This window comes from Abramis brama (assembly GCF_963993115.1).
Source record: "Abramis brama genome assembly, chromosome: 11".
Taxonomy (NCBI): domain Eukaryota; kingdom Metazoa; phylum Chordata; class Actinopteri; order Cypriniformes; family Leuciscidae; genus Abramis; species Abramis brama.
In genome coordinates this window covers 21,483,350-21,497,753 of record NC_139973.1, presented here as the reverse complement: position 1 = coordinate 21,497,753, position 14,404 = coordinate 21,483,350, and the positions used below count along the sequence as shown (strand labels likewise).

Below are 14,404 nucleotides of genomic sequence, written 5' to 3'. Positions count from 1 at the left end.
GAAAAACATTTGTACATTTAATAAGGGTTAATCCATATTTAATTGATACAGTGCAGAACAGGCCTATGCAGTGTTATTTTACATTTGATTACTTTAGGGGTCATATGATGCTATTTTCAAAGATCATTATTTTGTGTATTGGGTGTAATAGAATATGTCAACATACTTTAATGTTCAAAAAAATACATATTCTTTTTACATACTGTACATTATTGTAGCTCCTCTACACCAAGTCTCTCTAAAACTCATTAATTTCTACAAAGCCCCTCCTTCAGAAAAGCGTAGTGTGCTCTGATTGGCCAGCTGACCCAGTGCATTCAGCAATGATTGGCTAAACACATCAAGCATATTTCCGAAATGTAATGCCCTTACCATAATGGCGAGATTCAGCTTCCAAAGCAATTATAAAGACAGTTATAAAATGTCGTCAGTTTTAACATAGTTCAAGCCTGCATTCTGAAAATGCAGATGACCAAGCCGATCGATCGAAACCTGATACATGTCTGTATTTGCAGTACACAAGCCACGGTTCAGCTACACGTGACAAACACTGCGAGTTTGAAAGCATAATGGGCATGTGCTGCTTCAGCTCTGCTTGAGCGGCCAGTGTGAAACAGAATATGTAGTGCATCTATGTTTTAATTTTTTTACCACACGTTATAAGCGGAGAACAGAGGATATCATGTTTGTAAACATAAATTCATCTCTGCACTTTTGATCTTAAGAATGACAAATAATATGCATCGGTCTACACTCCACAAAACTCTGCATTTGAACAGTCTATAGCAAATACTTTAACAAATAATAAAACATACTTACAGGCTGATTGAGAAGCTCCAGATTGCCCTAGCAAAGTTGGAATTGCCCCATATTTTAGAAATAGCCTTTGTGCACAGCTGGTCTTGTACTCTACCAGGTTCAGGAAACTGTCCTGTGTAAAATGCACTGCACACACAAACATTTGTGTTGTACTCTTCTGGAAAAGTGTTGTAAATAAATCTTAAGCACTGACTCCTAATTGCGTGCACTTTCGGAGGATCAAATAAAATGCTTTTGCTTTCGCATTTTTACACAGCGTCTCGACAGCAAGATGACGACAACAACACTACTACGACAATAACTGAAGCCACGCCTTCTTTCTTTACGTGTGGATTTGGGCATCATTATGCAAATATTTCCTCCTAGTGATGTAGGTCGGTGAGGGAGAATTCGTTCGAGGCATTTTAGCTAGGCCTGGATCTACCTTCTCTTTTAGATATAAACCTTTTTGTGGGAGACTTTGAGCTTTGAGGATCTTATACATTCACAAACAGCTACATAACACACTAAAGAAAAAGGAAAAAAAAACCTGAAAAGCACTGTTTTTGACAATTATTTTTCTACTCGTTTTTTGCTTTGTTTTTTATGTTAACATTTAAATGGTGGCTGTCATAAGATGGATTTATTTAAACATGCATTCAATATTGAAGAAAAGGTTAAGTAAAATTAGGCAAAATCAACATTCTGCTAAACTTCTCGTGCTGTGTTTCACAAATGAACAAAATTGTTTAGAATAACATGATGGTGAGTAAATTATGACAGGAGATACTATTTTGGGTAAACAATTCTCTTACTGCAACCAAATGGAGACCAAACCTAAATCACTGAATACTGTACCTTTAAAGTTGGTAAAGAGCCCTTTACCATGTGATGTTAAGAAGTTGGGCAGATAGCAGAATTGAGGTTAAATAAGCCAGGATTGTCGTACAGAGGAACAAAAGCTCTGTCTAAGCTGACATATCATCAATGTCAGCTCTTTTCTGATTAAATTTATCAAAGTGAAATCAGATAAGACACTATGACACAGGTCCAGGAGATGGAGTCAGTATCATTCCCAAATGATTCTCCCTTTCATGCTGAAGGTTATACTGACAGCTACCACAGAGGCCACACACGAGAACAGACAATTTGCCTCTGACAGCCTGTCAGGGGTACAAAGCACAATAAAGGCAAGTTTTTATAAACAGAGAAAGGAAAACCAAACGCTCATTTTTAATAGTAGGCTATGTCTGAGAGCTTAGGCACTACTGAATCAATTCACAGGACAATACAACTAAAGTCTCCAGACAGACAGCATAAGATTTCTGCTCCATCTTAAACTACAGCTTTCTTGAAGGTTCTTTTCCTCTCAATTTCACATTTAGAGATGCACCAAACAGGGCTCGACAATAAGGATTGCCTGATGGTCTGGGGCAAATGTGAAAAATGCTCAGGGCTGGATTTCTCGAAACCTTCTTAACGCTATGTCATTCTTAAATTACACCTTAAGCTGTAACCTTAACGTTAATACATGTTTCCTGAAATGCTCTTAGTAAAGTATACCTTCTGCAAGTCCTACGTTTGTAAGGTTGGTCTGGACCATTCTTAGCTATACCTTATCACTGTTGACAGTCTATACGGATATAATTCTGAAGTTTTAATACACCCAGTGTTCAGTTAGGCTAATTAAAGTGTTTTCATGCAAAGAATAAAATTATCATTACACTAATGGCTGTTAGCTTTTTAATTATACTATCCAAAAGTACATCAGCTGGCAAACCAGGCAGTAAGGCTCAGGAGTCTATTTAAAGGCAATGATTGTGGTGGGGAGTTTGGTCAAACTATGGCTGCGATACAGCGAATAGTTGTGCTAAAAGACAGCCCCATCCGCGGAGCCATTTAGTGTATGTGCATTATTTAACCCGGGAAAACTTTAGTCCCCTGGCTACCATGTCAGAAGCTGCAATACAAAAAAAATATATATATTTGCTTGCCATGGCAGCAAATTCAGCAGACAAACTCGACGGAGCTGGTTCTCCTCTTGCTGTCTTTTTTCTCCGCCACAGTAGCTGTTGATTATATGTTTTGCGTGTTGAGCTTTTGTTGAGTAGGTCATCCAATAACAGAAATTAGTAATTTACACCAATAATGTGATGAGGCTGCTGGGCAATCTGGTTGTGGAGTAAATGAAGACACTATGGCAAATATAATTTCTGATAATATAAATGACCTTTTCAAAGGTGAGTGAAGGCATACTACCAGTTAGTGTAGCGGGTTGAGGCATGATATGTTTGGGCATGAGGTTGCGGGTTCACGCACTCATTTCGAAATGATATAAAATATCCAGAGTTGGATTTAGTTTGCAATTTGGATTATTTTTATAAGATCCCATTAGTCCTGATAAATGCAATTTCAAGTATTTCTGAAGTGCTTCTTTTATAAAGAACACAGCTTTCTCACATAATGCAGTGACGCAGTCCCTGCATAGAGTGAATTATTGAATCTCGAGCCATTGATATCAAACAATTCAGCACCACCGCCATGGACAGCACCTGGTAACGTTGCACATAAGAAGGTATACCTTAAGCAACCTCCTAAGGTATAGTTTGGGGAACACGCCAAAAAAGGTATACCTTTAGAGTCTTTGTAGCGCACTAAGAGACAATGTTATCGGGAAACCTAGCCCATTTGCCAGAGCTGCGTCATCACAAAAGTTGATAATTTGCACGTGTTTTTAAGTCTTGTCATTTTAAACATTCAAGTGTTTTTTTACCATTCAGGCTGCGTTTACACTGGCACAAAAAATATATATATATTTTTTTTAAAACACAGATCAGAAATTGTTGCATACGTGTAAACAAAAATTTGCATCAGATCCAGGGTTTTTTTCACATCCGTTCTGAGCCACTTCCAAATGTGGTTTTTAATCAGATACATATCTGATATCTGGATGTCTGACTTACGTCTAAACACTATAATTGGGTATATCCAATTCCCCTTTCAATTCCACCTACAAAGATAGCTTTTGAATGTATAAAGCAAACATGCTTGTATGCACTCGCACTATTGAGGTGGAAACATTAATATTGGTAAGAGACTGCGCAAAGAGAAACATTCAGGAGCATAGAAACTTATTTTCAACATCTGCCCCATGAATTGTAAAAATAAAACCGCTTCGCTACATAAAGCAACATTGTAAGCCTATTTCCTATTTGATGATTTAGCTGTTTTTGTGATTAAACTCACAGCTTCACTATTACATAGAGATGTTGAACAGACAGACTCTCTCTCTCACGTTACTTTATTCAAATTAATTCAAGGCAAGGCAAGTCAAGTTTATTTATATAGCACATTTCATACACAATGGTAATTCAAAGTGCTTTAAAGAAAAGAAATTAAAATATTCAAAAGAAATAAGAATAATTAAAACAGTTTAGAATAAAAAATAAAATAAAATACAGTACAAATAGTCGGACGAATAGTGGCACAGTGCTCATTCAGTAAATGCACAGCTAAACAGATGTGTTTTGAGTCTGGATTTGAATGTGACTACTGTAGGAGCACATCTGATCTCTTCTGGAAGCTGGTTCCAGCTGCGGCTGGCATAATAGCTAAAAGCGGACTCGCCATGCTTTGAGTGAACCCTTGGTATTTCTAGCTGATGTGATCCTAATGATCTGAGTGATCTGTTGGGTTTATATTCAGTGGGTATATCTGCAATGTATTGAGGTCCTAGGCCATTGAATGATTTTTATACCAGTAATAATGATGTAAAATCAATCCTAAATGTAACTGGGAGCCAGTGTAAAGACCTAAGGACTGGTGTGATATGTTCATATTTACTGGTTCTGCTCAGAATCCTGGCAGCAGTGTCTTATGGTCTTTTTGGGAAGGCCAGTGAAGAGTCCATTACAATAATCCACCCAGCTGGTGATGAAAGCATGCACAAGTTTTTCTAAGTCTTGACTGGAAATTGTCTTGACAATTATTTGACTGGACAATTCAAATAAATGTAATCTTAACATGCTACTTTATTTCACTGTTTATTTTGTCTGATTCTGCAAAACCATTAAAATAATTTACAACAATTAATTTTATTTTTTTACATCGCAACATGTTGTTTATTATGATGCAATAAACCTTAATTTTAACAATGAAAAGTAATATACAGACAGTGATGCATTTGCAACAACAATAATGTGCATAGTTCTGTGCATCTACTGTCTCATAATAGCCTATAACTTATTCTCAATTATAATAGTTAGTGTCTACTAATACTGAAGGCTATGCTTAATATGTGCTCTGTTTGACATCATGTCTCTCTCACCTAATCCATGCCCTGAAAAATATCGAAGACCCCTGATATATTGCATTAGGTCTTAAAGTGACAGCAGCCTAGCCTTCTGCCATCTGTGCCATTGTTAAACAAACATAATAAAAAAAACAGACAAATAAAAAAATCATTCACTGCTCATGACTGAGCAACTTTTGTAGCTTTAACAAGGATTCATCTATATTTCATTTATGCAGTGAATATGACACAGACTCTCTTGTTATTTTATCAGTGAAGATTCACTTGTTTTCAATAATGTTTGATCTTTATATTAGTGAGGCTAGTAGTTTTGCTGTGATATTGAAATTGGAATCAAGAAAGAATTGTGAAATTTCACCCATATCTTAAAATTTGGTGGCTTATTTATTAGAATACAATGTTACATGGGTAAAACAACAACAATAATTTATTTTATTATTACTTATTTATATTTTTTGGGTGGGGCAGTGAAAATTTTGGCAGGGCAAGTAAACATTTTACACTATGTGGTTTCCGTTTTTCTCAAACAGCGACCCCCAGAGTCGCTATGGAGTACTTGTATTTAACGTTACTGTCATAAATACCACTCACGCAGAGCCGTCTCTGCACTCTTCCGACCACGCTTTCTTCGTTTTCTTTGTCGGCTCTGCCATGCTTCACGTCTGAAATGCGTGCTAGTGTCTTCCATAGAGGCTGCTTCATATGTTGTTGATGTATGTGACGTCGTGCCGTAAAGCAAGTCTTGATTCTCGCGAGATTTGTCGGGGCACCACCTCTCAAACCTGCACTGCTGGGGGGCTGCTTTGCTATCGGGATGATTCGCCCTACTACAAGTTCGTTTACCATCAAAATTATTTCGAAGCTGTTAGATTAAGGTACAAATCTTGCATAGTGTGCCTTTAAAATCCTTAGTGCTGGGCACTGAACAAAATTTCAGCTACCGAAAATGGTTTTGGATGGCCGAAATCAGTGACCGAAACAGACATTAAATTAGCTCTTCTTCGACGGAACGTTTTAACTGTGTTCAGCGTCTATTTTGTGCACACGACGTGGAAAAGCATTACAACTTATGCATAAAGCATTACAACATGATCCCATCTCATGTAATCGCTCAATTAGTGTTTCAACCAGTGAAAGACGTAAATAAACCAGCTTGTAGGCTATACGTCACTTAACATTACATTTACCTCAAGAAAGCTATTCATTGTCCATAAACTCATTAGATAGCTGAAAAAAAGAGATGAGCATTTTGTTAAATATAGGCTATGCACTGTATTACATATTCATTATATTTTTACTTAACTTGCTAGTGATGCCTTTATTATTTAGTATGTGTTTGAATAAATCTGTCATGAAAACATGCTATTACAGCTTATTGTCATTTAAATTTAAATTATTGTCAACAAATTAGAGTAGAAACAATTCTGTTATTAAAAAGTTTATGTAAAAACTGCTTTAAGTGTAATTTAAATGTTAAATGTTTAAATGTGCAATCAGTTTTTTGGGGTTTTTTTGCAATTTGACTGTTGATTATTAAATAAGTTTGAATATTTAATTGATTATTAATTTATTATTTATTTTCGGTTTCGGTTTTTGGCTGAGTGCACCCTGAATTTCCGTTTTCGGCCCAGAATTTTAAAGGCACACTATGTGGTTTCCGTTTTTCTCAAACAGCGACCCCCAAAGTCGCTATGGAGTACTTGTATTTAACGTTACTGTCATAAATACCACTCACGCAGAGCCGTCTATGCACTCTTCCGACCACGCTTTCTTCGTTTTCTTCGTCGGCTCTGCCATGCTTCACGTCTGAAATGCGTGCTAGTGTCTTCCATAGAGGCTGCTTCATATGTTGTTGATGTATGTGACGTCGTGCCGTAAAGCAAGTCTTGATTCTCGCGAGATTTGTCGGGGCACCACCTCTCAAACCTGCACTGCTGGGGGGCTGCTTTGCTATCGGGATGATTCGCCCTACTACAAGTTCGTTTACCATCAAAATTATTTCGAAGCTGTTAGATTAAGGTACAAATCTTGCATAGTGTGCCTTTAAAATTTATGATGGTGCTTTCAGAGGATCACTCTCATTGCTGTTCCTTACAACAGCACATTTCCATTATTTACAACACATTAGGGCTCAATAATAGGGATGGCTTGATGGCACTTGCCAAAACTGTCACTTGCCCTAATGGGGCAATGCTGTGTTACCGCTGACATTCGTTAATCAAATACATGTCTTTTAATCCTTGCAAACTTATTTATAGTATTTGGCTGCATGGTGAAGTTACAGCCGGCTAACACATTCTAAGAATTGTATTATTCTAAGAATAATTTGTGATAATGTTGCACTGTAAAAAATGAATCATGAGTCTTGTAATTTTCATTAAAAAAATTTAGGTGATCATTAAAAATATTATGTATATTTTATTAATAAAATTGTGGCTCACTTTTTGTTGAAAATATTGAGAACATTTCACTAATAACACCAAGAGATGCATTTTCCTAATTTTTTTAAGGAAACATACACAATTTTAAGGCTTGAATTGAGGAACTGATAAACCTCATAAAATTAAGGAAAAGGGGCTACCTAGTTATTTTAAGAGAATTAGCTCATTTATGCGGTTTTATTTAGAGACACCATTGTTTGTTCCCAGCATGCTTTGCACATGGCTGGAAATGGAGAGTAAATCTTGAAATAAAGTGTTATTTCATGTGTTTTCGAGTAAAGGGAAACATCTGTTAATGTTTAATGTTCAGGTATGTTTGACATTTGAAAGAGTTTCTATTATGTTAAAGTTTTGATCGTTACCATTGTGCAGAAGAGTAGGGCTTATGGTTAGGTTGTGAATAACTGCATTTTTAAATATTCTGAAGCGTGTTGTTTAATACATGTAGCAATAACTCTGCTAATGAAAGTGCAGTAACATGTTTGATTCTGTGCTGTCCTAGCAGCATAGTCTTATTATAAAACAATATATCTCATAGTTAAATATTAACAGGTCATATCCATTCACTTGACTTCACACAATTTTGAGAATAAAAAATACTTAAAATAAAAAAGCACGTTTCACTAAAAAAATTAATTCATTATGTCTAAATAAATTAGGGCATTTTACATGATTTATTCAGGTAGATTTCCATGAATGAAATCAAGCTTAACTACTCAAAAATAGTATGTGTAATATTGTTACCATAATTTTTTTTAAGTAATTAGCAGTAACATTTTTTACAGTGTGGAAACATCAGTTAGAATAGGTTGAAAACAAACCAATCATGTCTTGCATCATATACCATTATTTTACAACAACTGTTTTGTTTTTATTAACATAATATCAGGGGTTACATTATCATTGTGAAAAATATGTCATAGTTATTATAAATAAGCTTATTGTAATTAAAATTAGATAAAATAAATAAATAACTAAAAAATGTTTGCAAGGCAAGTGAAAATCTGTACTATTGGCCAAACTGAATAGTAAACAAATTCTTATAGGTTGAGTCATGTATAAAAACTATCCCTCCACTATACTTACAAATCACAAAAAAAATCTGCGGTGGCACTGTACATTTATTCATGTTATACATACACATAGAAATATTTTTCTAAATGGTCATTTAAAGAAAATGGTATGTTGTGAAATTTTCTTAATAATCATTTCTCAAAATATAAGTCATTAAACCTCAACCTGATCATCTAAAATCATGTATGTTTTCTGACCTATTAACGGGGCCCTGGGGTCTCAGACTCCACACAGAACACAAGGATTAAAACAAAATTAGTTAGGAATCTGAAATGCAATCATCCACACACAAGCACCATACACAAAAACAGAATATCAGAGACATGAAGCTTTATAGCAAAATGCCCTGGAACCTGCATCGCTGAAGGGACATTTTCTGGGACACTAGCCAACACTCACAAATCCTTTCTCCTCCAACTCTTTCCCTTACCCGTACCCCATCCTGTCCTGCTGCGTGGCACACCATTCTCACACGGACAAGAGGATTTCAGCCTCTTACATCAGAGGGTTCAATGTTCAAATGAATTGTACTGTGTGATGAGGTAATGAGAGAAATATCGGTGGAAAGACCTTGTAATGATCACCTCTAAATTTGACATCGGGGAGGAATTTCCTACTAACTATCTACTTAAAGAAAAAAAAGAATTCTGTTAAATGCTAAATAACTAATAACCAGGGGTTTTGATGCCAGAGCAGCTCTATTTTACCTCTTGAGATATTTAATTTTAATTTAATTTAATATGCGGTTTGTAGTACACAACTGGATGAGGAAAAATACCTCCTTTAAAAAAATAAATAAATCTGAGCACAGGTAAGAATGAAAATCAAGCAATGATGCTACTGTTACAGAAATGCAAACTGAACTCCAGCAAAGAAGAGTTCACCACAGCCAGCCTTTGAAATCTGAGCAGACAAGAACAATGTGCTCTAATTTTATCGGAGCAAGACACAGCGCTGCGCTCAGCCACAGAGACCAAGATTAAATTATGTCCAGCTATAGGCTAAAGTGGGGCTAGACACCAAATAGAAAGCCACAATGTACACAGAGAATCCCATGAAAGAAAAGGAATTCCCTGTCTCCAAACATTAACCACTCGTCTGCTTTCACAAGCTCAGCAGTTCAGGGGGTTGTGTGTACCCTTGCAGTCCAGAGTGAGACCGTTTATCCATATGGCTTGTGCTTTTTGCCTTTCTAACACAAGCCGAACACTGGTGTCTCACGCCTCCAAGCTTTGACCCCAATCCTCTGCAGCGGCAGGAAGGGCAGTGGTTCCTTAGACCCAGACAATGGGGGGAGCTGAATCTCGGTGTATTGGAGCAAAGGAGCTTTGGTGTGATTTATAATTAAGGCTGAGTAGCACACACTCAAAGGGTAGATAGGTTATGAATTACAAGTGAATTGCCCAATTCATTTTATCACTAGCATCAGCCAAGTGTGACATGATTTTCAAGAGAGAAAAATAGATCAAAGAATGAAATTATGGTTCTCAATTATGCACACAAGCTACAAAAGAATATGACAACTATATGGACAAAAAAGTACTAGAATATCAGGAGAGTAGGATGATAAAGGATGATAAATCTAAATACCTAGATCAAAGATTTCCAAAAATAATTTAAGTTAAAAAAAAATGTTACATCTTAAAAAGTAAAGCAAATAATAGTGACATTTATTTCTTTTCACAAGGTGATCCAAATGACCCTGGGTATAAACAGCTGAACTGAGCTAGGACTTTTTGAGTCAACAAAGCCAAGACTTTACAGTCTTACATTGATTTCTCTTCTCTTTACTGTAAAACATATGCCACTGAACTTAAAGGTTGTCCTCTTTGTGTCTTTCTGCTGGAAACCATATAATCAACAGAAATGTAACATCCTGGTGAATTCATACATCTCCTTAGTATGAAGGAAGGAATATGGCAGCAGTGATGAACCTGTTAATTGCGGGTTTTAACTGTAATGTGTAATAGGACCAGATGCATGTGATTAAATGTAAGTAACAGGCGCCCATCAAGACCTTCATTTTGTAACACCTCAACACAGGAAAACACCCACAATTGCTGTTGCATTTTACAGTATTTGTTCGATGTTGACAGCGTTTGACTCCCATTACAGAGAAATTATCATAATAAACTTTGCAACAAAATACCAGAATCAGTTTATTACATGCAAATGTGGTAGCTTAGGCTAATTAACATTTCTTAGCACAGTGTATCTAGATAAATAAATAAATAAAAATGCAAACAGACAGAACGATTTGCAAAAAGAATAAAAAACCTAGAAGGATTATTTCAGTCTAAATAAGGGATCTAATAGAAGGTTACACGACTAAGCAGCAGCTGGAAAAATCTAAACCAGCCATTTATCAGACGCGTTAACCCAAAGTAACAGTAAACACATTACAGGCTCAGTCTGTCTGATGTAGTAACTTGGTTAAGCTTATGGTCACTCTAGTCGCTGAGTTGGAACCTACAAGCTTTTAGGTAATTTACCAGTCCAAATATTTAACTATACCGTTACAACACACAAATGTATTTAAAGAGTTAGACTCAAATATTAAATCAAATATTAGCCTAAATCTAGTGAGCTGCCTACCTAGATGTTTGTCGTCATAGATGTAAGGGTCAGCCTAAAAGGTTGAGACAGACAATATGTCAACTTACCTTTTTATTCACAAGTCGAGCTTTGGCAGCTTTCAGTAAAAAAAGAGTTGCATGTCGTACAGCGGTACGAAAAGGCCTTTTTCCGAAAAAGAAATACCCGTAAAAACAGACAGACCCAACTAACACTGTACTGAATGAGCAGCCGAACTTCCGAAAGTGTCCCAAAAAGGCAGCAGAATGAAAATAAACACAAAATTGAATATGCAAATGAAAATCTCTATGCAGAATTAGAGCTTTGGGCTCTGATGGAGATTACAGATGCATGCATGCTGAAAAAACATCAGACGACATTTACATGACGCTACTAAATCCCTTTGAAAAGAGAAAAAATACATTAAAACGGCGAGGCAGCTTGTTAAGTACAGTGGCATAAATTGGTCATCAGTAATAGCATCTGATCTATGGTGCAAAATGAAGAAGAGGGCAGTTTGAAGCTGCTACTGTCTGGTAGACTGACAGATACGACGCTGCTTCAGTAAAGTGCAAAAATAAAGACAGCGAGCGATGTGGCAAGCAGTCTGACTGCAGTCGTGTGAAGAAATCCAGCGACGTTTTTAAAATGACAGCGGAAATATCCAGGGATAAGTGCGGAGTGTCCGGAGAAAGCGCTGAGAGTGTCGGGATAGGATCAAGCCTCTGCAGCCATTTTGTTCGGTATCAACACAGCAGACGAGCAGCAGCTCAACTACGGTGGGAGGGGTTTCGCCACTGAATTAATTTCCATATGACGTTTAACCAACCAATAAGCAAGCGCACTGGTTTTAGAGCGGAGCACCGCCCATAAAAGGTTTCAAAGCGTCCAGTTGAATTCACAAGGACTGGAATGGGCATTCAGCTGAGACCACTGCACGTTCTGTACACAAACAAACGCAGTCTGTCTGTCTGTCTGTCTGTCTATCTATCTATCTGTCTGTCTGTCTGTCTAAAAAGGATATAACGTACACCCAGGGTTGATCCCATGTTGTATGGGCCCTGGGCACTGTTTAGTGTGGTAACTGAGATTTTGAAATAGGCTACAAAAGATAAAGAAAAATAGAGAAGATTCATGCAGCAGGATCCAGGCTCTGTGTTGTTGTAATTTCCCATGGGACAAAAAGGGCTATTGAAAGAAAATAGGACAGTGAGAAATTTTGTTTATGTTAGCTATTTTGATTTGATTTGAAATTAAAATAAATCAGCACAACATATTGAATTACATAAAAAAAAAAAAAATCATTACTTTTATTACTAAATTAAATTGAATTTTAGCTGAGCAGCTTTACATGAAATCTGCCTGCATAACAGCCGACAAGGTATTGTATGACAGCACACCACACAATGTGGATACATTAAAACTTCCCACAGGAAATTCTCGTATGCATCAAAAGTAACAGCTAATGATATAAAACAAGCCATAAAGTGTATTCCAAAAAATTGCCACTGTTGTTGCTCAGCCTCGCTCATCAAACTAATTATGGAAAATCAGTCCAGTGCTGGTTTTATGGTGTTTTGGGACTTGACTGGTTAATCTGATTTATTGCACACTTAAGTTTAATTGATTGCTTTCATGGATTTAAATGAATAATGAGGAGCTAATAAGGATTGTCTTTGTTTCAAGAACCTGGAAGTGAACAGGCAAAAGAGGATAATGACCATTGGGCAGAGAGAGAGAGAGAGAGAGAGAGAGAGAGAGAGAGAGAGAGAGAGAGAGAGAGAGAGAGAGAGAGAGAGAGAGAGAGAGAGAGAGAGAGAGAGAGAGAGAGAAAGCTTTACATTACATAAACACTTTACATTTTTGATACAAGACACAAAGAATAATTTTAACAACAAAACCCTGTTTGTAAAATCACTGTAAATATATCCGTCATTACAGTATATAACTTAGCACCTATCCTGGTCAGACCAATAATTCTATTTGGTTGGTTTCCTCGGGTTCAGCCTACTGTCAAGCAGCTACATAACCAACATATTTACAGGGGATATACTTGACTGGATTTGACAAAAAGTAGTCAGAGCAATATTCTAGAGATCACTGGTTCTGGCTCTAAGACCAGTGTGTCATTGGGTGTTGTTAAAAACCAGAAGGTGTTTAAAAATATTTGAGTTACATTTAAAGGGTCATGAAACCCCCAAAACACATCTTTTGAGATGTAAACAGATATGTACAGACTGCACATCATTGAAAACACTAAAGGTACTCATTAAGTTTATTCATAAGTGGAAATTAGTTATTTTTTCATTTTTCATTTCTGACTTCCGGTTTGAAAAGCAAAGTCGGAGCAACATCACGGATTCTGACGTCAATGCGATGTCAAGATCCGGAGTGGTTATTGGCTGCCGGGGCTCCAGTAGGGGCTGGATGAACGAGTCGACGTCAGCCTGTTCTGAGTGCTTTCTGCATTTATTCATGAGAAAGAGCTTGTTCAATCCAATCACTGCGCCATAGTATGCATGAGAATGAGATGAGATTGAACGGAGAATTCAAATGTCACAAAAGACCGGTTCAGCGCTGTTCATTCAACTCTCTGCCTGTTCTGCTGTGTTGTTGTCCTTCAGCCACATGTGTCGTAAGTGTATTTCCTCAGTAACACAAGAGTGTTTGCATTTTCCCCGCAATGCGTTTAGAGCTGGAGTTTGACTGCAAATACATGTTGGCGGCTGCATATATGAAAAAAAAACTCCTAACCCTAAAAAAATTCTAACAAAAGGTTTCTCAGCTGTTTTTTGTAGTATTAGGTGTCCTCAATAACATACTAAAAGTTTACCAAAGTTTGACCACTAGAAAGGTGCAAATTTTCAAGATTACCCCTTAAAATGTCCAAACTCCTTCATTATTTGACCTAGCCAAATAATCTTGGTGCCTAACCCCATGTTTTCTGGGTCTATGAATCCATTGGACTTGTCTAAATTGCACTGACATGATTATATACTTATGGAATACATGATTTTGTGAGATTACTGTAAGGTTTTATCTTTGTTTGGGGTGAACCAGAGATGTAAACGATTTAGCCTATGTCATGTAACTCCTACTCAGTACGTGTTTTTGGACACATACCCTTTTTTTGCTAAAACACAGACTTGACATTCAATGTAAAAGTTATTGCACCCAAAAGTAACTTAAATTGGAGTTGTATAAC

The 14,404-nt window shown here is 36.8% G+C and overlaps 1 protein-coding gene across 2 annotated transcripts in view; it reads right to left on the bottom strand.

Annotated features, from left to right (window-relative positions):
• tnrc6c2 (trinucleotide repeat containing adaptor 6C2) overlaps positions 1–11,952 on the bottom strand; it is a 55,411-nt gene extending 43,459 nt beyond the window's left edge. For both annotated transcript variants that reach the window (XM_084128048.1, XM_084128047.1), the window contains exon 1: positions 11,289–11,952. The gene's annotated coding sequence lies outside the window, so the exon portion shown is untranslated. The remainder of the gene's footprint in view (positions 1–11,288) is intronic.
• Between the last annotated feature and the right edge of the window lie 2,452 nt (positions 11,953–14,404).